The sequence below is a fragment of the Xenopus tropicalis genome, chromosome 8 (assembly GCF_000004195.4).
Source record: "Xenopus tropicalis strain Nigerian chromosome 8, UCB_Xtro_10.0, whole genome shotgun sequence".
NCBI lineage: Eukaryota > Metazoa > Chordata > Amphibia > Anura > Pipidae > Xenopus > Xenopus tropicalis.
The window spans coordinates 46,199,875-46,226,919 of NC_030684.2; the positions used below are offsets into that span (position 1 = coordinate 46,199,875).

General features: G+C 39.2%; 1 protein-coding gene and 1 long non-coding RNA gene across 3 annotated transcripts in view; one reads left to right on the forward strand and one right to left on the reverse strand.

The window, feature by feature from the left end:
- zc3h12b (zinc finger CCCH-type containing 12B) overlaps positions 1–9,623 on the reverse strand; it is a 48,607-nt gene extending 38,984 nt beyond the window's left edge. Inside the window, exon 1 of the mRNA XM_004915752.4 lies at positions 9,423–9,623. The gene's annotated coding sequence lies outside the window, so the exon portion shown is untranslated. The remainder of the gene's footprint in view (positions 1–9,422) is intronic.
- A 36-nt stretch (positions 9,624–9,659) lies between these two features.
- LOC116406668 lies at positions 9,660–13,371 on the forward strand. Of its 2 annotated transcripts, XR_004219732.1 has the most exons (3): positions 9,664–10,145; positions 10,925–11,083; positions 13,165–13,371. It is a non-coding gene; the product is annotated as an uncharacterized LOC116406668 (long non-coding RNA). The 2 variants fall into 2 exon arrangements; XR_004219731.1 differs by having other exon boundaries at positions 9,660–10,145; positions 10,925–13,371.
- The last annotated feature ends 13,674 nt before the right edge of the window (positions 13,372–27,045 follow it).

Sequence of the window (27,045 nt, forward strand, 5' to 3'; positions counted from 1 at the left end):
ATATTATTTAAACTACTGAAAATATCTATTATAGAATATTCAAAAATTGCTTAGAATTATGCAAATATCATTAAGCAAAAGAAAAAAAAAATGGAAGTAAAGATATCAGAGAACATTTGGGCACATGCAGTTCATAGCTGTGGATCAGAGCTGTGACTAGGGGTATTAATATGAAGTTTGTCCTGCTTTCACTGCTATACACAATAGCAATAGTGTAGTTGGGACACTGATTTCAGGCATCCAGGTTTACAATTTATCCCACAGAAGTTGGACTGGGGCAGGGCTCAATGCAGGCCAGGCAGTTTCCTCCACTTCCATCTCAGCAATCCCATTCTGTATGGACCTGGCTTTGAGAATGGGGGCATTATTTTGCTGAAACTGGAAAGGGGGTTCCCCAAGCTGGTTCTAGTAAAAGCATTAAGGTTTGCTTTTACTAGAAGTAGGGCCCCTAAACAATGGCCAGAAAAATAGCCCCAGACCATTAATTAACCTCCACAAAAAGTCAGAATTGTAAATTTGGTACTGACTCCAAATCCAACTCCTAATAAATTTTAATTATAATGAAAAAAATACAATATGTTACAATGTCCTATTTCACAGATATTACTTCTCTGCTGTAAGAATAAAGCCCAGTGCACTAGTGTGAAGTATAGCTGAGCTCTTATAACTTTATTGTTATTGAACCAAACTTGAACAGTGTCATCATTCATGTTGGCAGTGCCATGTTTGGATGGCCAATAGGGTAGTGCATCAACTTCCATAGTTCTAAGGTTTGTTTCCAAAAGCAGACACCATCTTCATATAGATATAAAATTACTGAGCTTTGGCAATGATGAAATGCCATAGTTGTAGTCGTAGTCAGAGGTACCATAAAGTCAATGACTTTATGTACCAACTCCACAGCCCTGGATTTTTCCAAATCACAGCCTGGAGTCATGCCAGTGGGCTTCCAAATTGGTCATAATAAAATGTCAGTTATAAAACAATGAACAGATTCTATTGTCAGTGATAACCTGGAACACAGCATGGACATGTCACTTGCTGAGGGACAGTACTGGCCCTCCTGTCTTCAGAAGGACCATTTCAACTGATACCTGCTGACCTTCCAGAACCCAATGTGCCGTTATACTAATGGCTATGGCACATGGTGTGTATTCCCTGCCTGTATTTCTGCTGCTGGAGAAGTACAGAATCTTCTGCTGTGGCTTTTCATTTTTTTTAATGTATTAGATTTCCTGAATGGTCACTTCTCAATTGCATTTTGTAGCAGTAAAAAAAATGATTACATTTTTACAGCAGCAAAAAAATAGGATTTTTAATTTTTTTTCTCCTTTGGATAAGTATTGAACTGTAGCAGCAGAATAATAATGAACTTAAATTTAAATAAATCAGTCCGGTGACTCTTGCACAGCTTTTGTAAACTGTAGTTGACCATCAGCTGGCAAACACAAATACATCATGGTTTTTGGCATATATATACTAAACACTGTTAGAGGGATTATTACTGTCCCTATGGGACAAAAGTTCTATATAAATACCACCTTACAAATATGACATAATGAATGAAGTACCCCTTTTGTAAAATATAAGAATATAAGTCACAGAAGAGTTCCATGACCATATAAAGATACAGGTCTGAAGGCCCAATGCTTTTATACAGGTCATGGAGATAACTTCTATTATCTTCATATTTTTTTCAACAGGGTGTACATTATTTTTTTTATAACACCCAAGTTTCTTACTAGTTAAAGAGGGTGCATTATTATAACTTTTGAAATTACCATTGTTTTCTTTGGTAAAAGTCAGTTAAGAACTGTGGTGGTTTTTCAAGTTGTAGTAAGAGAATTCCAATAATCATCAACTGTACTATTTATTCCATAAAATGCAAAAGAAGTTACTACTGGAAGATGCTCCATGGTAAGTATAGGGTGAATGGGCAATTGGGCCAATGGAACCCTGCCACTTACAATAAGGGGTGATTTGTGCTGGACAGGTTGTTATAGGCATAGTGACCTGTTACTCTTTAAACCTGTCAAGTGACACTATCCCTTTAAGGACACAGCAGGCCCTGGAGTTACATAGCAGTAAGAATCCAGCACTGATGTTGCTAGGCTACAGCTCCCAGCATGTTTTAACCCCTTCATGATATGTTAGAGTAAGCTTGGAGTAGCAATCTAGAATATTGTAATGGAAGGTTTATGTCCCCATTAAAGTCACGCTATGAGTTCCTTTTACTTTTTAGCAGCATGGCTCCTAAAGACAAGATCTAAGTTGAACTATTCCTAGACATCTCTGTAGGCAGTACATTCTATCAGTAGCTCATGTAATTAGGTAAGGGATGCACGAGGATTGTGTCCTCTCTGCTAATTCAGCTGCTCAGGGTGTTAATCAGTTGAGTTCTCAGACAGAGAAGCACAAAACCCTGGTGCTGCCTGCCTGCTCCCCCTCTTTCCTGCCCACGTAACTTGTAAAAGGACAGGAATCTGTGACTTAGCACAACTGGGTTACAGAGACAGAGCGTGACTGTGAATCAGCCTCATCTGAGGAATTAAGCTCAGGAGGGGCCTTACAGTTTATGGATATATATATATATATATATATATATATATATATATATATGGCATGGAGGCATTACAGCAGCTAACACATGGCCAAACTTCCAGATTTTTTAGGCATCACCGATAATTAGACCCCCAGAGGGTGTGGAGCAAGGGGTGTGGTCTGGGTAAATGGACACCTGGTCAAGGATAACCCTCATAAAACGAGGGATGCACCAAATCCACTATTTTGGGATTTGTTCGTTTTGGTTACAAAGGGTTCAAAGACAACTGTATAACATTTTTAACTTCCCTTAAGTTTCATGATTTTAAGGATTCAGATTTGGTTTGGTCAGACACTTGCATTTGCCAGAGTCTGACTCCTGCTAAAAAGTATAAATCCTGGCTGAATCCCAAATCAAATCCTGGATTCGGTGCTTCCATTGCCTACACAAAACTGAGGGAGCACATTTCTGCAAATGACAAGGTCAGACACACACGGTGCATCCAGAAGGAACAGTCAGACATAAAGGTGTGCCATAGTGCTGAGGCACAAAGACATTTATGGTACCACACTGCAGTAAAGCTGGCAAGGAGAGTATGCTATTAATGGCAGACAGTGTCTGGCATTTGGTTAATGGCTTCCACTAGGTCTCAGTTACCACACTTTACACATAAGCACTGTATGATCCTCTTATGTGCAGCTGGCTCAGAATCCCACCAACACCAGAGAATTAGCAGCACAGACAGCGAGGGAATGCACACAGCACCGCTATGTCCTCATTCAGTATGGAACACTTGCCCTTATTGTGCGTTGTTTGTGCAATATTGTGTCATCTTCTAGCTAACACTTAAAAAGACCATTTCAAATGTCCATCAACTCTATGAGCTCTACAAATCTTTCTTACAAATGTTTCTTGGAACAAAAAGACAAAAAGAGTGTAATTCCCCCCCCCCCCCCAATCTCAACCAGACTGTGGCTGGGTACTTGCCAGTGGGAGATGTGTGCTAGGATGTCATTATGCTCTTTATTTGAAAAACAGGGGGATGAAATATATAGACAGGTGATTAGTATAAAAAATCAAAAATATCCTAATAAACAATGCTTAGTGATGTCATCAGTTATAATCAGTGCTAATATTATTTATGTCATGACTAACTGGAAAAAAAAAATGTACCCCCTTTTGTAATAGGAGAATATTAGACCTCTGAGTATAAAAGTACTTGGTACTTGTGCATTTACTCCTTGGTAATATCCTTAATTCAACAACAGGTGGCAAATTTTTAAGTACCCTGTATATATCTCAGTATATTCGGCACTTCTTTAAATGACATACAGTATAATGTATATGCCAGCAAGACTACTTGCCGTTCTATTAAACAGTTCATAAGAATGTTTGCATCATTTCATAGTGGTCACTAAATTACTCACAGCGAGCAAAACAAAAACAAAAATGATTGTCCTTTCCAAATTCTTTTCCACGAGTGACTAATAAAATGAAATGATTATTTTTAAGTATGTCATACCAAGGCTAAAAACGAGGGATTTAAAAACATATGCTTTCTAGGGGGTTTTTTCTCGGAAAACACCTTCTTCTCCCATATATAAAATTTGGTGCTGCAGTCATAAAGTATGTTAAATGATTACAAATCCAATTTTTCTATTTCCTGTTTGTTCAACCCCTCCCAACAACACCCATTACACATATATGCACACACTCATAACGATCAGGCCTGGACTGAAATTCAAAATAGATCATAGTATTTAAAGTACACAGAAGCCCAAACAGCCACCCATTGGCCCAATAAATAGTGACTCTCTAAGGCACCTTACAGCAGCCCCTCTGGCATTTGCCAGAATACACAGATTGCAAAATCCAGGACTGATACCAACCTATCTGTACACTAACATATATAAACTATATATACCAATATATTTACTAACTGTAGATCCTGACATCACAGCCTTGAATTTTAAGCTTGCTTAAGTAATTATCCAAGCCACTCCTGGATGATCTCTTAGCTCCTTCTAGAGTGCTACATGTGCAGGTTTGGGATCTATTATCCAGAAATCTAAGGAATAGCGCATCTGTTACACTTGTATCAGGAATCTGACCTCTTCTTTTAACCCAGTACTGACTATTAACAAGTCTATATTGTCACCTTGGGCCAATATTGGATGTTCCAGGGGAATAACAATAGGATCCAACAACAATCAGTTCCATACCTCTGCTACAATCACATAATTAGCCAAGTTACCAGATAATCAACTACTGGATCCTGGGAAATTTTGTGATTTTGCTACTGTTCCAGTTTGAGACCATAAGGATAGGTATAAATATCACACTGTTTTTTAGACACCTGACAGACCCCTAGTGGGCGTTACAAGCAGTGTATAAACTGTGTAACTGCATATTACTAGTAGTAAATTGTGAGAGGAGGCACAACATTGCCACACAGAAGGTGCCAAACTACAACCCCATAGGGCTATTATTATAATAGCAATTAATAATTTGGAAAATATATAATTATAAATGGTGCTTAGTGATGTCATCAGTTATAATTGATGCTTAGTGATGTCAGTTGTGTTGTGTGACTCACCATGGCCTTGTATCTTTATATACTCCTCAATTACTTCTATTAGCCTTATAATACACAAGACCCATAAATATCCTGTAAATGATATCCTTATAAACTGTGTTTAGTGATGCCATCAGATATATTATTAGTGCTTGGTCATGTAATTTTGTGTCACGTGACTCACTGAAACTTGTATATTATAATAATGTACACCTGTTGTAAAATATGGCGATATTAGAAGTCATCTTGGAGTCGCATGACCTGTAGATAGTCATGGAATTCCTTGGTGACTTATAATATCCTAACAAGGGGGTATTCACTATATATTTTGCTATAGGGGTATATTATGCCCTAGGTTCACATGGGGTGGGTGCATTATTTGAAACAAAACAAATATAGAAATATATACACACAAAACCACTGACAGAAATGTGATGCTTATGTTTTCAGGTATGCACCTGCAATGAGGCAAGGTAAGAGATTAACCATGCAGGTCTCAGAGCAGCACATTTGACAAATGGTACATTAAGCTGTGTACAAGGTTAGGGATGAAAAGGAATACAGAAGATCATGTCATAACAACCTAATTACAACTGTGTATAACAGTGACAAAGCCTCCAGCTGCCTCATGTGACCTTACAGTACTGTCACCGATAACAACTTCTCTTATCAGATTAAAGCTGCTATCCACACATTTGCCGTTATTCTAGATAGGAACAATTAGAAAGTGTAGACTGTAAATTGCTTCTGGGTCTAGACAGAAAACTGCAGTGCTAAACAAAATTCCATCAACAGCTAGCCCAACTGGGATGATTGGTTATATGTTAGATCTTCCCATCAGTGGGAGGAATTGGGAATGCACTATTTGTTTGTTACTAATGTAGGTAATGAAGCGGGACAATTTAAGGAGGTGAAAATTGCTCTATGTTATCCTTAAAGCGGATGTAAAGACTTCCCCTGAAATTTAGAGAATCTGATAAAATCCCTTTACAAGGCCACACTGAATATTGAAGTGCCAGTTCTCTTAGATGCATCCAACAGGGGAAGTTCTGGTCCTCCTGAAACCAGCAGCCAATCACAAATTAGAAGACATGGTGTCAAAAAGGTTCATCATTGTTATACTCCATTCCTGCTAATTTCTGCTCGACTCTCACTGTGGTCCGTAGAGAGCAAAGCTGGTAAGATCGATGGTTTCAAGATGATTAGAACCTCCCTGGTCAGATGAGACCGAGTTTATTTGACATAATAAAAACATGATTCAATGCATGTTGTAAAGTGAAATCTTTTAGAGTTGAACCACCCCACCCATTTTAAACTAATCAACCGCTCCCTGCAGAGCCCCCCCCCCCTTTCCCCAGTATTAGCTGCACCATCTTTGATATCCTTTTGGTTTCCCAGGACAGTACACACGTGCAGTTGAGTAACGTTGAAAATTATACTGTACTTCTCATGCCCTGGGCATCAAAGGCACCACTGAGAAGAAACAGAAGATTGTGGAGCAGCACCCTTAGGTTTATAGTGGGGTCCAAGGTTAGCAACTGTGTTAAGTGGGGGGGGGGGTGCCTAAAAGGATGAATTTCTATGACAGACTCCTCCTTGGATTAACATTAGTTAAAATTATAGATCAAAACTACAGCTTTCCTAATCAATATCTGGCCATGGATCGGGTAGATATCAATCGGATGGGCTTAAAAAAAACCCCACTTATTAGACAAGAGAGGTCATTTAAAATTCCCCAGGGCACAAGTGCTAGAGCGTTAAGGGACACAAGAGTGCAACCCTTAGTGGTTACTTACTAAAAAACTTGCAATCTGGGGAATGCTGCACACTTTGAGCAAAGGATCAAAAACTTGGTGTTGGTCTCTGTGGATCAATCATTTAAATGTAGGGGGACTCTGAAGTCTGGCAGTGTTGTTGGCCAACAAGCTACACATCTATTACAATATTACAATGTCATCTATTTGGTGAGGGCTGCCAGAGGGCTAATTGTAAGAAACATGTACAAATCATGTACTCACTAATGACCTTGAAACTGTCACTAAAAGTAATTGCTCAGTGTTTGCTGAAAGCACAGAATAATTTAAGGCTGACAGTTTTCACTCCACAGTATTTTCAGCTAACTGCATGAACAAGAAGCTTCAAGGAGAAGTAAACCCTACCCTGAGAATTTCTACTTTTAGTCCTAGTGCACAAACCTCAGAGCCCAACTACAAACTCACTACTGTGATAACTTAAACTCCTCTCAGTAGTGAATCCAAAACTGCACAGAGCTCATTCTTTGCCAGGACTTGAAGTTGGTAATCATCAACCATGAAGGTTGAGAGAGCAAGCGCCAGCTCACCTTTTACAAGACCAAGGATGGGAATGAAGTGCAGTCACCCACCTGACTTCTAACACTGCATAATTGGTGGCACTACTTAAAAAGGGAAAATACACAGATGTAACCCAAAAAATACATAGTACCACTCTTACCATCATTCCTCAAGCAGCAAAAATACAATAAGCAGTAGTCCTCAGCCAGAACCCAGAAAAGTACCATAGTACTACTCTCAGCATTAAACTTCAGCCAGAACCCAAAAAGGTACCACATTATTACTCTCAGCCAGAACCAAAAAGGTACCACAGTACTACTCTCAGCATTATTCCTCAGCCAGAACCTAGAAAAGTACCATAGTACTACTCTCAGCATTATTCCTCAGCCAGACACCAGAGAAGTACCACAGCACTACTCTAAGCATTACTCCTCTGCCTGAACCCAGAAAAATACCATACTACTACTCTAAGTTGTATATTTATCATGCTGTGTAAAAAGTGTAGTAAAGCATTACTGGTGATGGTGCCCATGGCAACCAACCAGCAATTAGATTTCAACATTTAGAAAAGCAAAGCATCTGATTGGCTGCTATAAGCAACATCACCGGTAACGTTTACTCCACTTTTTACGCAGCACCATATATCCCTAAGCATTAGCCCTTAGCCAGAATCCAGAAGTACATAGTACTACTCTAAGCATTCTTCAGCCAGAACCTAAAGAAGAACATAGTACTACTCTAAGCATCAGACAGCACCTAAATAAATAGTATATAGTATTAATAAACAGTACTTAAATAGTACTACTCTTAGCATTATTCTGTAGGAAGCACATGGTAGTGCATAGTACTACTCTAAGACATATTCCTAAACCAGCACCCAGAAATGTGTATAGTATAGTAGTATATAGTAATACTATATAATGTATATTTCTCACCCAGAAATGTACATATTAATATTCTCACATATCTAATAAAAGGCACTAGGTTTGCCTATGTGCAGTTACCCATAGTAACCAATAACATCTTTACTTATGATTGATATGGTTGTCAACAGATTTAGGAAAGGTCCCCATAGAAGGCCTGCATAGGATTTATAGTTAGTGAACTAAGGGTTATAAAGTGACTGGCAAATAGAGCGCAGAAGGAGGTCCCTCTTTCGCCTTGTGTCCCACTCACTTGGGTGCCTAATGATGCAGGGAGATGTGGTGATGTCAGTTTAGGAATTCTCTGCCCCCTCCACCAAAAGCCCTGCTAAACAGGACACAGTGCAAAGATGTACATAGATGTAGCAGAAAATGACACTGCACTTTTCAGGCCTGTGCAAAAAACAAATATTAAAACTGCTGAGGTGCCAAGTGTCATTGAATGAATTATTTTCAAATCTGTGTGTAAAATGTTGACACCTGATAAGTGAAATCTGCTAACCACCTTCCTATGATTTCTATATATTTTATAATATAATAAATATCAAAGTCTATGTAAATATGTGTATGTATATCATTAATGACCAACTGCAGACTCCCAGTTTGCAATAAACTACAACTCCAAGAATTCTTAGGCCAATTTAGGTTGCTGCTAAATGTAGATTCATGTAGTTTTAAAAAGCCAGAGCAGAAGGCTGGATAACCATGACCTATCGATAGTATCTATACAATCAATTGATACAGAAATGAGAGCATGATGAGAAAGTATGAGAATAAAGTGAAAGCGGTACAGCTGCTGGAGCCAGTATGTGAGGGGGTGCAGCATACAGTGCATTCTGATAGATTTGTAGATATGCTAGTGCACACACTTGTCTCTAGGAAAATCCTGCAGGCTTTATTATATGGTATTTTGCCTGCCCTTTAATACAGCCAAAAATGTTCGTGATTAAGCCTTCCTACCAGTGCGTCTCCAGCAGGCTAAAATGGATGTTTTTTTTGCAGTAAAATAAAGCTATCTTTTCCCCAGTTAAGAAAAATCAGAGGCTATTAGTAAAGTTGAGAGGCCATACCTGATCTCTTTAATGCTCTCCAGTTTGCACATGATCTCCTGCTCATCTCCCATTCTCCTCACCCAGCAATTATCCGTCCTGGGGAATGAAATTAAATGCCAGCAAAACAATGCAACGGGCACAGTATTCCAGCTGCTCTGATCTGGGGGCAGCAGCACCGCAGGGGGCTTCTGGGAAGTGTAGTCTGCTGTAACACATCTCCCCCACAATACTAATTAGAAGACTACAATTCCCAGAAAACATCAGGGTCCAACCTTAGCTTCACTTCCTGTGCCTTCTAGAGCTTCAGCCTAGGCTAGAAAATGCCTAACGTAATGAAAGTGGGAACCTGCTGCTGGAGGCCGTCAGCCCTTTACTTGTACATAATGGCAAAAAACATATTTCTAGCGGTTTTTCCTTTGAGACCATCTGACCTTTTAGGGGTTAAAATAGGACAAGCCTCGCAGTTGTTTAAGGGCCTTTTGTTTAGCAAGGCAGCAAATGCAGCAAGTAGGTTGGGGGGAGGATGCAGGGATAACAGTACAATAGAGCCCAGGCAGAGACTGAGACATTGGGGACAAAGGGACCTGACACTGTTTAAAGGTGAAACACTGGATGATTCCTTTTTTTTTCAGGAGCAGAGAAAGTAAAATAGTCACAGTCGGAATGAGATCTGAACCTTGCAGAAGGAAGAATAGTGTGGCCTCTGCTATTTAGGGATGAAGAAGTAATCAGCTGGGAATGGTAAGAAAAAAGCTTTTTTATTCCCCATTAGCATTCACTCAGGTCCCATTCCTAGCAGAAAAAGCTAAAGCACCTCTCTTCTTTGCCAAGTCTTGGGGTAATGCTTGCAGAGCTGTCCCCTTCACATTTGCCCTGCCAGTGCTGCTTACCTTAGCGCCAGCATGGGAATGCCATACCTCTCAACATTTGAAAGAGGGACAAAAAGAAATCCCATTTTACTCAATTTGGCCGGTTATTTAAAGTTTGAACACATTTCTGGGGATTTTGGGGTCGCTTTATTATTACAGTATTGCTAAAAAGGTGAAATTGCCCTTTGAGCTGTGAGTCTCAGTTCCCCCAAGAGACCTGTTCAGCTATTAGTTATAATTGTATTTAAGTGCAGGTGTAGCTTGTTAAGATTTCTGGGCTCTCTGCCAAAAGCTACCTATTTAATTAAGTTTGAGAAACATTGTATCTTTTTTAGCATTCAGTGCAGTGGGCCCCTTTACATCTTGTGCCCCACCCCCAGTGACATCACTGTCTAGATTAAATGAAGAGGAATAGTGGCAAACCTACTCAATATGACAACCAGATGTGACCTTTCCATCTATTTTTGAAGCAGGAACAGTTTCCCTTGCACTTATATGGCAAGCAGTGATGCATTATGCAACTTAATTTCCTGTGCTGATTAAGAAAATACTACTTCATAGCAAATTTAGTTGGAATAGTGCCCTTATTATCGACCAAGCAATTGTATTGGGCCTTGGGGTGGTTTTTCCCACCCGCAATTTTTTTTACAGGTGACAAAACCTGAGTGTACTCCGAAGTCCAGTTTTGGAGCAGCCACAGATCTTTGAAAATAAAGATCTATGCAACAGTACCATGCTTCAACTTCACAGGATCAGAGGACACGCAAAAAGCTTCAAAAGCACAGAATACCGTGCATGAGAAGACTCAGGGTGAGTCGCAGATCGGCTGCACTAAGATTGATATGACTGGTGGGAAACTATCAGAGGCAGAATAAAGTACAACAGAGGGAACTTAAAAAATTATGTAAGGGTTACAGGTATATAAAGCAAATGGTAGTAATGCAAGGGGCTAACAAAAGATGATAGTGTAGATAGTCCTAGAATTAAGACTATGGAGGAATGTAACTACTTAAATGTATCTGAAGTAAAGAAGCAGCTGGGCAAGGGTTTGTAAACTAAAGTATGAGAGGGACCACATCACAGAAAGAGGCAGGGCTGCTTTAAGGCATAGGTTTGGCTACAGGAAAGACTGGTGGGCATCACGTCTGTCCCCAACGTAATGGTACTACTTAACCCTGTTTAATATGCACATACAGTTTCTCTCAGAATTAATAATATTTTAGGTGTATTATTGTTGAGCAGAAAAGAGCACAACTCTTATGAAAAAGTAACATTATAAACATACAGCCTTGTCTGGGTATTATCTGAAAACTAAAACTGAATTAACGTAAGGCTAGAGCCCCCTACGCTGGCACCAGCCTGCTAATTTGCGTGCACCTGGTATCATTGTCTTTTTTGTTTTTTGCTGATAACCACCGCGTCTGCCCGCACCCGAGTGGAGACAGTGCCTCCAGGTGCAGGCAAGGCTGGTGCCAGCGTAGGGGGCTCTAGCCTTTGTAATTCAGTTTTAGTTTTCAGATAATACCCACACAAGGCTGTATGTCGAGAATCTGCCCTGTGTGGCACTAGCCTAAAATCTAAAGTAAAAAAAAAAACAAGAAAATAATGGATGGTGGTAAAAAAGTGGTTTTAAAAGAAGTTTTCCATGCAGGTACAAATATGCCCACTCAGGATGCTCTAGGTTACATCCAGCTACTTCATTTCCTGTTAAAGAGAGAGAGAAGAGTTCTTATCTTTGATTTCAGCATTCCAGTTAATAAATGATTACACTAACAAGGGGGTGTCATTGTGCGTAATGGAAAAGTACTTGATTAGACCAACGCACAGGGGCACTTTTGGCAGAAATCAATATAACCTTTATTTATGAAGTGTGAGGCAGAGTGCAAGGTGCAAAGAAGAGCTCAAAGCACCATGTGCATTTGCACCCAATCCCACACTTAGTGCCCATAGAACTGAGCCTCACCTATGAACGCAGCACTGCATGTGTTTGACAGCTCTGTATTCAAGAGGGGTGGTTTTTGGAGAAGTAGGTGAGCACCCACTAAGACGCCCCCTAGCTTGCATGTCATTTAGAGACATTAAATAAGGAATGCCAACAGGTGCAAAAAGCAGCAGGGGCCTTTACTTACTTTTTAGTACCAGGCTGTGTTATGCCTGCTGTGTCCATGGGATGTGCAGAATCTTTTCTATTCTGAAACTTTCAGTTTCAGTTATACCTAGATCAGAGTATAGAGAATTTAGAGTTTAGATTACTTTATTGCCATTGGTTTTCCAGATTTATAACAATGCAAAAGAAAGCTAACACCATTGTTGGCTTTAGGAATTGGGTCTGGATCTCATGGAATCTGAAAAACACTTTTCCCATGATAAAAAATATTATACTTCGGTATATACTCAGGCAAGGTAATGGGGGCTCCTACCCAGGGATGGCAATGCAGGCTCCCATTTGATAATGTCAGTAGAACACAGCTGGCTGGCAATAATCTGATAAATATTAACAAGGCCATGCCAGGAGATCGACAGTCTCTACTGAGACTTTTGTGCCTTGCCTCCTGCCACTGTCAGAGTTAAAGAAAAACATCACAGAATCAAGATACCCAAAGAGGTGAAAAAAAAACAAAGGAACATCTTATCGAATGAGAATGTGATGGCTGGATAATATGTCCCAACTATACCCTTTACTATAGAAAGCAGAAAGGTCAGGGAGAAAACCTGATATACTTATAATTCATACAGGTAGCAATAACATGGCAGAGGTAAAATCTTTTCAGAGTGGGATCCCTCTTTGTTGGTAGCAGGGCAAGACCCAAAACATTTTGAAAATTTATCAGCCTAATTATTTTTGAGAGAGGGTAACCACTGGGCACCTGTCTGACTCTGTTTTTTTGTAGGTCATTCAGAAAACCAGGAAAATTATTTCGAAGCAATGACTGCCATCCACACCAGGTAATTTGCTTCCTTCTAGAACTGGGGTTGAATGGTCAAGGGAGAATACCCTGCATTTTTATAAGTTAAATTCAGTGTCCAACCCATTCCCATGTGGAGACTGTGTTGTTGAAATTGTACAATAAAGCCACAGGCTTCCTTTTTTCCTCAAATTGTGTGCTTTTTTTTCTGTTCTTGCATTACTCAATTTACTTTGAGCTTGGGAGGCAGGCAAAGTACTGACAAGTTGAATCGCCTTTTACATGTGTCTTTCACCCTATTGGTACCTTGCCATGTCATCCAGTACAAAACATGGTCTAGGGCGTTGGTCTCTAAGTGATGGCTTCCTTCCCTTCTAGTGTCCAACAGAGCTATGATTCTTTTTGATGTATGTAAGGGGCATAGAAGTTCACCTTGGTGCTTCAGGGCAAAATAAAGATGGGTTTCAAGTACCACATATTAAAATAAATTCTTTTAAGCATCTCAATGAACATTTTTAGGATAAATTAGAGTGAAACATGACTTCCTAATAATAGCGTATTATAGCACTAAGCCTATAACCAGACCCAAGTCACACAAATTTCATGAGAGTCATACAGACCTTTCACACTAGGAGGGCAGAGAAATTACAGTTTCCATGTCTGTTTCTGTCTACAGTCCAATTGGCAAAAGTATTTGGCAATCTAATAATCTATAATAATGCTATAATCTAATAATCCAATCAGATTGCTGCAAATTTGGCTGTTTGGTAGTACAACATATCTGGTCCCTTAACTGGTCTTTGTAGAGCAGTATAAAAAATAGATATTTTGGGAGCTCAGATTTCAGGTGGGCAGGGCCATATTTATATATAGGCACCCAAGGTTCTGTGCCTAGTGTGGCAGCTTTAGAGGGCAGCTCTTGGGTGCCTATATATAATTAAAAAAAAAACTCACAGGCGCCAGATGATAACTCCAGTGGTGGAGCTGGGGGGTGAAGGTGAAGAGGGTGATTACAGCCATGCACGTGATGTGACTTCTGTAAACTAGGGGCTTATATCTGGTGCCTAGCGTGGCACTGGACCTATATACTGCCCTGCAGCTGAGGGCCCCTGAAAAGTTCGGTACTAGTGTCAGTCTAGTCACTTGTGCACAGTTTTTAATGGTTGTGACATTTGCTGTGACCCCTTTGACAGCTCTGCATTAGAGGCAACATTTGGATTTTTTGAAGTTTATCTTTAATCCGCAGAGTGCTCTATTTTGCTAAGACATTATGAAACAGGTCAGTATAAATAGAAAAACTATTTCTCAGCTCACTGAATTATAAGATCAGCCGGGGAGTTCTTACCCAGCTCAATCAGATTTTCTTGCCTTAAAACAAAATTCTCTAGTAATGGAACAAAGATAGGAAGCGCTCAATAAGCTCTGCCAGAAAGATTGTTTTCATACTCACTGAACCCATCTGATCAGGACAGGCTGACCTTTTTGCTTCCTTCTATTAAACATAATATTTTTATATACTAGGGTTAAAGGATTCCATCACGAAGAACCTCTCGTTTCTTTTTATACAGTAGAACAGTTGTGAGCCATAAATGATGTGGATTGTTATAAATAAAACAAATACAAAGAGCACACTATGTAGAGGCCTCTGTTAGATTTGCACTCATTAGAGGAGCCATACATTTCATTGAAATAGTTGCACAGTGTACTTGTAGATCTGCGGTCCTATGTTTGATACCATCCAGTTCACCTGCATGGAGTTTGTTTTCTCTGTGCTTGTGTGGATTTCCTGCAGGTACAGGTATGGGATCCCTTATCCGGAAACCCATTATCCAGAAAGTTCCGAATTACAGAAAGGCCATCTCCCATAGACTCCATTATAAGCAAATAATTCTAATTTTTGAAAATGATTTATTTTTTCTCTGTAATAATAAAACAGTTTTGAATGCAAAACAAACCTATTGGGTTTATTCAATATTTAAATGATTTTGAGTAGACTTAAGTTATGGAGATCCAAATTACGGAAAGATCCCTTATCCAGAAAACCCCAGGTCCCGAGCATTCTGGATAACAGATCCCATACCTGTACTCTAGTTTTTCCTCTTTCACTCTCAAGTCATACAGGCAGGTTCATTTTATTCATTCTTTTCGCCAGCGTTATTTTGACCACTGTTTTCTGGAGATCAGACATGCTTAGATACATTCAAAGCAATTGACATATCATTGTTTGCTTGTGAAATTCAAGTGAAAAAAACTACCCTAGAAAAAACACACACACAAATACATATATATACTGTAGAACCAATTTTTGAGACTGGACCAGAAACCCGCTTGCTTTGACACACTATTCAACCTGCGACTGCCTATGATATAGGACAGTGCTGTCCAACTGGCGGCCCGCGACCCCCCTCTGTGTGGCCCCCCACCTGTCTGGCTGCTTTGATGGCTTACCTTTGTGTAAGCTTTAAATGGTATCAGTACTGTGATTAACTGCCCCCCTGCATGGTTCTCACCTCAGATTCAGGCTGTAATCCCCCTGTATTGTTTAAATATGTAATCCCCTGTGTTTTTCACACCTTTTAATACCTGCATTGTTCACCCCCTGCAGTGTTCACACCTCAGGCCCAGGCTGTAATCACTCCCATTGTTCACTTCTTCACACCTCAGACATAGGTACTGTAGGCATAGTATGGCACATACAGCCAGCATAGGGCAGGTAGAGTATGGCACACACAGGCAGCATAGGTCAGGGAGGGTATGGCACACACAGTCAGGGTAGGGCAGGCAGAGTATGGCACACAGGCAGGGTAGGGCAGGCAGAGTATGGCACACAGAGGCAGCATAGAGAAGGCAGAGTATGGCACACACAGGCAGGGTAGGGAAGGCAGAGTATGGCACACACAGTCAGGGTAGGGAAGGCAGAGTATGGCACACACAGTCAGGGTAGGGCAGGCAGAGTATGGCACACACAGTCAGGGTAGGGCAGGCAGAGTATGGCACACAGAGGCAGCATAGAGAAGGCAGAGTATGGCACACACAGGCAGGGTAGGACAGGCAGAGTATGGCACACACAGACAGCATAGGACAGGCAGAGTATGGCACACACAGACAGCATAGGACAGGCAGAGTGCTGCCTGTGTGTGCCATACTCTGCTTGCCCTATGCTGCTTGTGGGAGGTGAACCTGGCAGGGGTTTGTTGTGGGAGTTTGTTAGCAGTTGGAAATAGCCATTCAATGGTCCCTAAGGTGTGTAGTTATGTACTGGGGGTTGCTCTGCTATCCACAGGGGAGGAGGAGGCATATGGAATTTAAGGGTATATCTTAATATGACATAATTCTTTCACATATGAATGATGGTTGATATCCCCACAGTAAGGACCAAGCATTTGGGATTTTGCTGTGCTACCACCATTGTGATAAAATAGGTGTGGTTTGAAGTGGGTGTGGTTTCAAAAAGGGGAGTGGTAAAAACTGGCTTCCATTAGCGGCCCTCCACCATGTATGCTAGAGAAATTCCGGCCCTCGGCACCGTAGAAGTTGGACAGCACTGATATAGGATAATATAGGTAATATAAGATAAAAAATATGTATATAACCCAGGACCCGTTGACCCAAATCTATACCAACATATGAAAATCCTACCCACAACCAATAGGGTACACGCTTTTCTTGCGGGTAACCCACGGGCATCAACTCTAATACACTGTACATTGAATACCTATGAAATTTCTCTTTGGTGAATAGTGGCAAGCTTAACTTGAAGCCACTGGACACAACAAATTGTGGAGAGCATTTTGTGCAATTAAAAGCACATAATTTAGAGGGGACTGCTACTTGACTAGATGTTGCATTAAAGGTATGGGAGGTGTAAGTGTATAAATCATCATTATGTAATTGGAAATATAAAATGACAAATGCCATTGGAAATGGTGAAATCAGTTAAGAAGTCTTGTCAAAATGAATGGACCTGCAACTGACCCTCAATCTAGACTATTTAATTGTATTTTTGCTCAGGCTTGCTATCCACATCCAACCCACAACAGCCCAAGCCTCTTCTTGCCACCCACCCTAGCAAGAGAGGTTAAAAAAAGTAGAACAATTTGGCTGGGCAATTTCTAATTTTCAAAAACAAAAATTGTCACTTTCAGTTGTCCAGAACTTTAAAGTTACATGACTTAAAGGATTTGGATTAGGCTTGGCTAAACACTTACAATTCACCCAAATTTCAAATATTGCAAAACTGCTAGGATTTGGTGAGCTGGTTCCTGATAACACTGAATCTAGTGTGCACGTGAAAGAAACAGGAACCTTAGATTGTAAGCTCCACTGTGGCAGGAAATGGGGCCTGAATGACTAATAATAATATGGATTTGGTACATAAAATAAATAATAATATATGTAACTGTCATATAGTCTATAACTATGGTTTTCAAACAGAAATAATCTATAATCTTAATAGCACAGAATCAGAATGACAAGGAGATACAAAGCCACATACTTGGTTAAGACCATAAAGTTTATTTACTGGGAGCAAGTAGGAATTAATTAAGGAAAATTAATAGGAGGGTAGTGAAAAAGATGAACCCAAAGGAATTATAATTGATGGTCATAAAGCCATTTGATGAATCATTAACACAAAGACTATCTTGGAAATATGATCGCTTGAAATAAAAATCAGTTGGCAGACTGGCCATGCAAGTAAAGATGGCATTCAGGAACCATTCAGGCGTTAATAACATCATTTTGCTTGGTGCAAGTCAGTAAAGGGTATTGACTCAACCCCCTGGTGGCAACCTTCAGCTACTGCCATATCCAAGCTGACAGAAAGGGATCCATTGCATTAGTACAACATTTAGTGCAACCAACTTTTATTTGTTATGATGACAAGGAGACAGCCATTGAAACTGCCGGAAAAATGGTTCCCCGCAGCAACACCATCATGTATGTTTTATATTGTCTGTATACATGATCATCCAGTTTAACGCATCACGGGCCCTATCAAAATGCTATTTTTTTGTTGCCTTTTTGCTGAAATCAAGATTAATGTTTACTGAGAGGTATGAACATTTAAAAAGGAAAATAAAAAGTTTTTCAAGGTTACTTTAAATGGGTTTTAAATTAATATTTAGGACAACTCCCCCCCCCCGAAACCCTAATTTAGAAGAACCGATGCCTTTTTGGAGAGATGAGGTAACATCATGGGCTAGCATTACGTTGTCAGGGCATTTCGCCTGGGTTTCCAGCAAAAGGGCACACTAAGAAAAGAACAAAGGACATATTACATAGTTACATAGTTACATAGGGTTGAAAAAAGACCAGTGTCCATCAAGTTCAACCCATCCAAGTAAACCCAGCACACACAACCCACACCTACCAATCTATACACTCACATACATAAACTATAAATACAACCACTAGTACTAACTGTAGATATTAGTATCACAATAGCCTTGGATATTCTGATTGTTCAAGAACTCATCCAGGCCCCTCTTAAAGGCATTAACAGAATCTGCCATTACCACATCTCTAGGAAGGGCATTCCCCAACCTTACTGCCCTCACCGTGAAAAACCACCTACGCTGCTTCAAATGGTAGCTCCGTTCCTCTAATCTAAAGGGGTGACCTCTGGTGCGTTGATTGTTTTTATGGGAAAAAAGAACATCCCCCATCTGCCTATAATCCCCTCTAATGTACTTGTACAGAGTAATCATGTCCCCTCGCAAGCGCCTCTTTTCCAGAGAAAACAACCCCAACCTCAACAGTCTCACCTCATAGTTTAAATCTTCCATCCCCTTAACCAGTTTAGTTGCAGTCTCTGCACTCTCTCCAGCTCATTAATATCCTTCTTAAGGACTGGAGGCCAAAACTGCACTGCATACTCAAGGTGAGGCCTTACCAGGGACCTATAAAGGGGCAAAATTATGTTCTCATCCCTTGAGTCAATGCCCTTTTTTATACAAGACAGCACTTTATTTGCTTTAGTAGCCACAGAATGACACTGCCTGGAATTAGACAACTTGTTATCAACAAAAACCCCTAGATCCTTCTCCATTAAGGATACCCCCAACACACTACCATTTAGTAGATAGTTTGCGTTTATATTATTCCTACCAAAGTGCATAACTTTGCACTTATCAACATTGAACCTCATTTTCCAGTTTGCTGCCCAGTTTTCCAATTTTGTCAAATCGCTCTGCAAAGCGGCAGCATCCTGCATGGAACTTATAGTTTTGCACAATTTTGTGTCATCAGCAAAAATAGAAACAGTACTGTCTATGCCCACCTCCAGGTCATTAATAAACAAGTTAAAAAGCAAAGGACCAAGGACTGACCCCTGCGGTACTCCACTAACCACACTGGTCCAATTAGAAAATGTTCCATTTACCACCACTCTTTGTACTCTATCCTTCAGCCAGTTCTCTATCCAATTACAAATATTATGTTCTAGGCCAATATTCCTTAATTTGATCATTAACCTTCTGTGAGGTACTGTATCAAACGCTTTAGCAAAGTCCAAGTAGATGACATCAACTGCCATTCCAGCATCGAGGTTCCCACTCACCTCCTCATAAAAGGCGACTAAATTAGTCTGGCAAGATCTGTTACGCATAAAACCATGCTGGCACAAACTAATAGTATTGTGAACTGCAATGTATTCAAGTACCCTATCCCTTATTACCCCTTCCAAAATTTTTCCTACTACTGATGTCAGACTAACAGGCCTATAGTTTTCAGGCTGAGAACGGGATCCCTTTTTAAATAACGGCACCACATTAGCAATCCGCCAGTCTCTCGGCACCATGGCAGACCTCAATGAATCCTGAAAAATTAAGTGAAGAGGTTTGGCAATCACAGCGCTCAGCTCATTTAATACCCTGGGATGAATCCCATCCGGCCCTGGACCTTTGTTTACCTTTACATGTTCAAGTCTCTTTTGAATTTCCTCCCGAGTGACCCATGCGTCAGTAGCTAAATTACTAGAACTGGGCATATTAAAAGGGAAGCCTTCATTACTGTATAGTAAACAATTTCAGCATACACATTAGAACTATCTAACCAGCAGACCTCAGTAAGATCTGATTCTAACCCACTAATAACACAGTGCAGGTCTTTATGGCAGCTGCTGCCTGTTACTTGGTGCTTTGTTGTTTTTTGTCCAGAGACTGAGCCACTCCCTGGTCACATTATGCTAAGAGACAGTTCATCTTTTATGTGTGTGTTAGAGAGAGTATAAATGTGCTTGTTTCTGTGTGAAGAGTGCGAGTCTGCTTACATATGTATGTGCGGGAACCAGTGCACAGGAGATTTGACCTGCGTAGGGGGTTGTGGTCTTCATGGGGGCATGCCTTGGGGTGCTAATAACTAAGCTGGGCCAAAAGAAGCCCACCAAAACCCAGTTTGAGCTCCACTGTATTTATTCTGTTATGAGAAGGTAGGTTTGTATCATATCATATCATATCCAATCAATATAAATGTTTTATTAATCATTTGATATATATATATATATATATATATATATATATATAGCTACATAGCAAATTATTTAAATAAATTATAGTAGACTTTCTGAAGTAAACACACAACTTTTACCAGTGCAGGGCAGCAGCACATTATATTTTAGTTACTTTTATACACTTTCATTTTTTGGTGTTACTGTTCCTTTAAGAGTTAATCATGCAACAGTCAGTGCTGGTTGTTATCATGGGATGGATTCTGATTAGTATAAAGATAGTAGATAGGTCCTGTACCTTCTCAATGGCAAGAACTAGGACAGGCTGGCTCGTTGATATCTTCTGACCCATCTGCTGATCATCCCCTTTTAATGTTTAGAATGCCCTAATACCTACTAGATAAAAACCTACTAGGCTACTCACATAATGAATTAGCTTGTGCCACATGATAATAATTGGTAGGTTTTTTTAAAAAAAAAATTATAGTTACTAGTGTTTGTTGCTAAGTAGACATACTATTTTTTGATGTGTTTCCCATAAAAATAAGTCACATATACATTTATGGCCACATTTGGATAGCAAATAAAAGGGAAAATACATTGTATGTTTGTAGGGGGTATTGCAGAGACATATCCTAAATGTAATGGATGGTTTGATTAAGTGGGTGGGAGTAGAGTTATCTGCTGTATGATGCTAGGTGGTTGCTATGCAACTGACTCTGGAGACTGAGGGAAGCAGAACTAGTGGAAGAGCTGATCAGTGATGTAAAAAAGTACTAGAAATTACACTACTGGGTGTAACCATTATCTATAGTACTATAGTGAGAAAAAGGTATGTATTTAATTTTTATTTTATTACCATAAAATAAGACTTTCATGTTGCTCAGAGGTTCTCATTCCCTCAGTTTGCTCAGTCAGTCAGTGTGTTATGATATTAATATGTATTCACTAAAGTGCGTTAAAACGAGCGCTATTTATAGCATGCGTTAAAAATTTTATTGCGTCCAATTTTTTGCGTCTTAACGCACGATTCACTAAAAGGCTACTTGCGTTTATTTAGACACGATGCTGTTTGCGTTATTTAAGTTGTGAAGACTTTTCGTGCGGTATTTTGCACTGCTTGTCGCGCGCGCTAATTAATGCATGTGCGATACTTTTCGCGCGCACGCCATATTAGCCATACACAGCATTACACAGCATTGTAAAACTACTTTTTTTGAAAATGACCATTTCCCTGCAAACTGGAGGCTACATCACTCTAGGGTAGGGCCAACACATACTTGAATAAATCCCACTGCAAAGTCCATATTGTGTTGCCAAAAGCTCACAAACCGTACTTTTCTATAATTACCGCCTGCCCCAAGTAGGTGTTAATTTTCGCACAGACTAATGCGATATTTAGCACGTCAAAGTGCGTTAGTATTATTTCTGCATGAGAATTAATGCAACGCGGTAAAATTACCGCATGCGTTTGCGCGCTATTTAACGCACGCGATATGTGACTTAACGCAATTATACTTGCACTTTTTTGCGCGTCAATTTTAAAACGCAGAAAAGCATGCGATAAGCGTTATCGCACCTTAGTGAATCAACCCTATTATGTTTTCCGTTTACCTGCATAAAAAAAGATGGAGTAAGTTGGGAAGCACCGACCAAATGATAATAGAAGTTGTTCTGCTTACAGCTAAGATGGAAAGAGTTTTGGCCAATCTGGCTAAAAGTGGGTATGTTACTATGTTATTGTGCTAACCTAGCAAATTTAACATCTTATTTTTTAAAAAAATGCTGATTATTTATTCCCTGAATTGCCCTAGCTGGGCACATGAGATACAGAACTTATCTAAATATTAAGGGGCAGATATATTAAAATGTGAGTTTAGAGTTTAATACATAAACACTCACCCATGTTCTATTCATTGCTAGGGAATTTTTAGAAACCTAAAGGTGGCCATACACGCACCGATAATCGGTGCGTGTATGGCATGTAGGCGAGTCGACCGATATCGCAGGAAGCTGCTGATATCGGACGACTCGCCGATCGGACCAGTTTGAAAATTTTGATCCGGCGCCATAGAAGGCGCCTGACCAAAATTCTCCCTTCAGAGCTGAATCGGCAGAAGGAGGTATAAATCCTATTGTTTTTACCTCCTTACCTGCCGATTTAGCCCTGACTGGTGTGTGGCGGATCTTAAGATGTTTCGTAGGAAACATCGTCAGATCGCCACGTGTATGGCCACCTTTAGTTAGAGTTCACCAATTGATAATATGCTTCTTAAAATCCTATAGGAATGAACAGAATGTGGATAAGCTTGGTCCTATGATAACAAAGATGGTGCTTATAGCTTTTAGCAATTCACGGAACACGACACTGCTTAATGATTGATTTTTACCATATATAGTACTGTATGCTAATTAATAGCAAATATTTAATAATGTTGTATTTTACCCTATATAGTATGCTAGCTTTTAAGATGTATACTCTTTTTTTATTATGTATGGGGGAAAGCATATATAAAGCTTTGGGAGGAAGTTTTTTGACTTTGGCCTGGACTTCACGGTGCCTGGTATTTGGTTATGTCTGAATAGCTGCTGAGCCATTTATGTGGAAGGGGCCCCTCAGTGTCCGTGCTAAGTATCAATAAATCTCCTATATTAAATTTACTTGTGTGCGTGTGTCAGTTTGATCACTCCACAGAGCTAACAAGGGCCATTCTCAGTACACCATCAATGAAAATGTTTCAAGCAGACGGAAATCTCATGGCAGTCAATGAGAAATGTGAAAACTTTTATCTACAGGGTGATATATGTGAGAAATGAGGGAGGTGAAAATGGTATCAGCAACAGCATTGGATTGTGTGATCAATGAAAGAGTTTTTGAATATATTTTTTCATGAGAACTGTAAAAATCTGTTTCAACTATTTTTTTTGGTTTTTTTTAATCTTAAGGTTCTAATAAATGTTAATAGTAAAACACTATAAAAACTAAACAAAATAAAATATCTATGTATCTACAGTTTTCAATGAAGCGCAGCAACTTTTTTTTTTTTGAAAATTCTTTATCATTTTGTAAATATGGGGAGGGGGTACAGAAGGAAAAAATGGAGGGGTAGGGAGGGGAGCATTGCAAATGTTAATCTTTACATTGTTTTACAGTTTCATTTTCAGGCAAGCTGACATCAATGAAGCGCAGTATAACTCCCATATACTATTGAGTGCTATTCTGATATCTACTGGGAGCTGCTATCTTGCTCCCTTCCCATTGTTCTGCTGATCGGCTGCTGGGAGGGGGGGGCGGATATCACTCCAACGTGCAGCACAGCAGTAACGTGTGACTGAAGTTTATCAGAGCACAGGTCACATGGCTGTGGCACCCTCGGAAATGAAGTATATGGCTAGGCACATGTGAAATTTCAAAATAAATAAAAAAAATCTGTTTGTGGTTTTGAAAAATGGATTTCAATGCAGGATTCTACTGGAGAAACTCTATTAATGATGCGTTTTGAAAAAAAACATGTTTTCCCACGACAGTATTCCATTAAATATATGCAGCTAGGATATCCACTTCTTGTGGTATATAAATTATTACCCAAATAGAAATAGCCACCACAGTAAAAGTTTGAACAACATAGAAAAGTCCATAAGAATATAGTAACTTTATATGTTTTATATTAGAATATAGTAACTTTATTTGATGATGGCAAATAACATTAGGTAGTTAAATCACTGTCCATGTATTCATAATGCTTTGCTTAATAGCCGGTATTTTTATTTTTTTTTTTAAATGGTACAGTTAAAGTCATCAATTTGTGAATAGCTATTCCTGCAATCTTTCCACAGCTATAGAGTTGTGATGTCACAATGCAGGGATCATGTGACGATCCACCGTGATGCTCCTAATGCCACTACAGCAGCAAACCACAGGCAGAATCTGATCTCTTGCACAGAATGAGGATGTGCCATAAAATCTTTTTCTTATTTTTAATTTTTATTTCAAAAACAACATCTGTTTTGTTACCAGATGAATTTGTTGACAGTGAGTTATACTTATCTTATATAATGTATAAGAATCTATGAACAACAAGTAGTTAAATCATGCTCTATTCATTATAATTTGCCTCTTGGCATAACCCAATATTTAACAAATATACAATTACATTGCCATTTTCAGCTTAAATCGCTGCTTCTATTGCTACACAGCAGCATATTTATATAAATAGGAGTAGCATTTTTGAAGCCAATACGTATCATATTTAAATACAAGTAAACACTTATTTTGGTGTTACTGTTACTTTAAAGGGAATCTAAACCCCCAAAATACATTGATGTACATTTACTTGGTGTCCTTCTCTGACCACTTTTGCAGTGTACTCTTTATCTTCTGAAATATTCACATTTTAAGGCTGCTAATTCCAGGCTTTTGGCTCAACTGTCAACTGTCAGCAATCCTAAGGTTAACTACAGGACGTGCATAGAAAGCACCTACCCAGTTAGGGTCACTGACACCATTGACACTTCAAAAAGCTGTTGAGCTGAAGACTCTAAAACTGCTAATATCTCAGAAACCACTTAAAATATTCAATTACTGTAAATTATAAACATCCTCTGTATTTGAGATGTTTAAACAATAATTTTTGGGGGGTTAAGTTCCCCTTTAAAGGAACAGTAACACCAAAAAATAAAAGTGTATAAAAATAATTAATATATTATGTACTGCTGCCCTGCACTGGTAAAAGTTGTGTGTTTGCTTATAAACACTACTAGAGTTTATATAAATACCCTGCTGTGTAGCCATGGGGGCAGCCATTTAAATTGAAAAAAGGAGAAAAGGCACAGGTTACTAAGCAGATAACAGATAAGTAGCATAGATTCCCATTGTTTTCTACACAGTTTATCTGTTATCTTCTTATGTAACCGGTGCCTTTTCTCCTTTTTTTAATTTAAATGGCTGCCCCCGGGGCTACACAACAGCTATTTCTATTAACTACAGTAGTCTTTCTGAAGCTAACACACAACTTTTACCAGTGCAGGGCAACAGTACATTATATTTTAATTATTTTAAAACATTTTTATTTTTTAGTGTTACTGTTCCTTTAAGGGCCAATATTTGGCTAGTTATTGTTTTAGTGCTTTAAATATCTGACCTGCTCCTTAAAGGAACAGTAACACCAAAAAAATGAAAGTGTTTTAAATTAATTGAAATATAATGTACTGTTGCCCTGCAATGGTAAAACGTGTGTGTTTGCTTCAGGAACCCTACTATAATTTATATAAATAAGCTGCTGTGTAGCCATGGGGGCAGCCATTCAAGCTGGAAAAAAGGAGAAAAGGCACAGGTTACATAGCAAATAACAGATAAGACACCATTGTATTCTACAGGGTTTATCTGTTAGCTGCTATATAACCTGTGCCTTTTCTTCTTTTGAATGGCTGCCCCCATGGCTACACATCAGGGTTTATATAAACTCTAGTAATGTTTCGGAAGCAAACACAAAACTTTTGCTACAAACTCATAATGATTGTTGCTTTTGTTTTGCAGAGATAATTAGGAAGTCACTGTACATTCTGATTTTTAATGCACTGTGTTACACAATAATCGGCTTCAGTGTCCTCTGCATAGCGGCGTGTATATTTCAACTGTAAGTGCTTCAAAAACTTTCACTCTGACTCTAAACCTGTAAAATGTATTCAGAAACACCTTCTCTCAGCAATTATCAAGCAAAAAACTGGATAATTCTGAAACCAATTTGCCCTTATTTTTAATTTTAAAGTTAAAAAGCAGCACAGACAGTGGCATCTTTCTACTCGTTTACCATTAAAACCACATGCTACAATGTCCCTTTTATTTAGGAACAGGACCATATTTTATATTTAGGCTACTGGCTTCTGGTTTTACCCCTGAAGAGCCATTTAATAGACAGGTTAATATATTAAATATTGGATACTGATAGATCTCCTGTCTTAAACATCTTTTCATGGTCCTTAACAATAATAGGTGAATTTAGTATAAACCATTGTTTATACTTTTTCCCCCAATGCCAGGATATTTTCATATGATGGAGTTTACCGGATGTATAGGTTGTGCTACATCTGCTGGAAGAGTAGAAAAATTCCTGATGATGACGATGATGAACTGGATGAAGTGAAAGTTGAAGGTACTTCTGCATAATCTAAAACTGCTTAACCCTATACCACTGGTGGCATATTTAGGGTAAATTGTTCCAGATGAAACTGACCATAGTGTGTGCATAGTAGGGACCTTAGACTGCAGACTCCACTAGTGCTGCAAATATACACTCTCTGTAAAGGTTCATGCAAATAAGGGGCATTTAATAATACAAACAACAATATACTATAATTATAGTGTGGGGGTAGGCACACCAGAGAGAATTTAAACACAATGAAGAATTCCAGCATCTTAG